The sequence below is a fragment of the Neomonachus schauinslandi genome, chromosome 4 (genome assembly GCF_002201575.2).
Source record: "Neomonachus schauinslandi chromosome 4, ASM220157v2, whole genome shotgun sequence".
Lineage (NCBI taxonomy): Eukaryota > Metazoa > Chordata > Mammalia > Carnivora > Phocidae > Neomonachus > Neomonachus schauinslandi.
In genome coordinates, this window is record NC_058406.1 from 114,049,194 (window position 1) to 114,051,289 (window position 2,096).

General features: G+C 42.2%; 1 pseudogene; it reads left to right on the top strand.

Moving 5' to 3' along the window:
• The first annotated feature begins 287 nt into the window (after positions 1-287).
• On the top strand, positions 288-428 carry LOC123324817 (annotated as a pseudogene).
• The last annotated feature ends 1,668 nt before the right edge of the window (positions 429-2,096 follow it).

Below are 2,096 nucleotides of genomic sequence, written 5' to 3' on the forward strand. Positions count from 1 at the left end.
TCTTACAGCCACCATGTTACATCCTATGACTTCTGAGTCCTTTTCATATGAACCATATTTAAGCTACCAGTAAGCAACTGATTTCTTCATAGAGTTCATCACATTTATTCTGTTCAACTTTCCCTTATTTGCATTAGTGATAAATTTAAAGTGTCGAGATATTTTTAAAACCTGATATTGCCATTGAACATATAGCTATTCCAATCTTTTTCATCCAAAATTTTGATATGCTTTCTACATTTTTTACCCCTTCAATAGTAAAAATATTGACCAGATCAGGGTGAATTATCGCTTCTCGGTCTTTTGGCTAAGATCAAGTGTAGAATCTTCCTAATATGATTATCATTAACAAATAGTTTGGGGGGCAAGTTATGACTCCATTTAAGGGAAAATGAGCTCTCCCACATTTCTTTTTTTTTTAAGATTTTATTTATTTATTTGAGAGAGAGAGAGAGAGAAAGCATGAGAGGGGAGAGGGTCAGAGTGAGAAGCAGACTCCCCGCTGAGCCGGGGGCCCGATGTGGGACTCGATCCTGGGACTCCGGGATCATGACGTGAGCTGAAGGCAGTCACTTAACCAACTGAGCCACCCAGGCACCCTCCCACATTTCTGTTTGAAGTAATCTCTATACAACGTGGAGCTTGAACTCACAACCCTGAGATCAAGAGCTACATGCTCTACTGACTGAGCCAGCCAGGTGCCCTCAGTTTTAAAATGTAGGTTTAATTATTATTCAGGCCAACAGGTCAGAAGGTGAAAAATTTTTTGTTATACACAGTTCCAAAGAGAAGGGAGCAACCAGGGTCAGTCAGGGGGCACAAGTGTTGGGGGAAAATGTGGTCAAAGGCATTTATTATGGGTTTTGCTTGAAGGATTGAATAAGGCAAGGTAAGCCGCTCAGCAGGGTTAGGAGTGCATAGTTTGAATAATTTCAGCAGGCTCTGGGATAGAAATAGGGGTGGTCCCCCTAGTTGTCCAAAACCTGGGCCTCAAGTGATTTAGGGCAGGAGGATAGTATCCAGTATGAGAGGGGTTTCATAAAAGGAAGTGGGTAGGTGTATAGATCTGGGGTTGGTTGGTATGTATATCAAGTAGTTTGCTAGCTCTAGGAATTAGCTAGCCCTGGAAGGGGCAGTCTCTCCATGTGGTCAGCAAGACCCAGATGCCAAAACACCAAGAAAACAGAAAATAAGATATGCAGTTAATACAATGTCCCCAGCTGTCTGTAAGGACAGTGCCCTGCTCTGACCTAACTACATCCTACCTATGGCATTCACTTAGCCATCCATCTGACTGTTTTCTGCTTGTTGAAAATGCAGATTTCTAAGACCCTCTCTAGGACTTCTGAGGCTAAGAACTCAGAGGGAAGCAGGGAGGGGACAGGGTGTGTGAAGGGGCAAGCCAATCTCCTGGAGGAACCCTTAGCATGAAGAACAGCCAGGGAGTAACCTCTTCAACATCAGCCACAGCAACTTCTTTCACGACACGTCTCCAAAGGCAAGGGAAACAAAAGCAAAAAAGAACTTTTGGGACTTCATCAAGATAAAAAGCTTCTGCACAGCAAAGGAAATAGTCAACAAAACTAAGAGGCAACCCACAGAATGGGAGAAGATATTTGCAAATGACATTACAGATAAAGGGCTGGTATCCAAGATCTATAAAGAACTTCTCAGACTCAACACCCAAAAAACAAATAATCCAGTCAAGAAATGGGCAGAAGACATGAACAGACACTTCTCCAAAGAAGACATACAAATGGCTAACAGACACATGAAAAAAATATTCAATATCAGTAGCCATCAGGGAAATTCAAATCAAAACACATTGAGATACCACCTTACACCAGTTAGAATGGCAAAAATTAACAAGGCAGGAAACAACAAATGTTAGAGAGGATGTGGAGAAAGGGGAACCCTCTTACATTGTTCATGGGAATGCAAGCTGGTACAGCCACTCTGGCAAACAGTATGGAGTTTCCTCAAGATGTTAAAAATAGAGCTACCCTATGACCCAGCAATTGCACTATTGGGTATTTACCCCAAAGATACAGATGTAGTGAAAAGAAGGGGCAACTGCACCCCAGTGTTCATAGCAG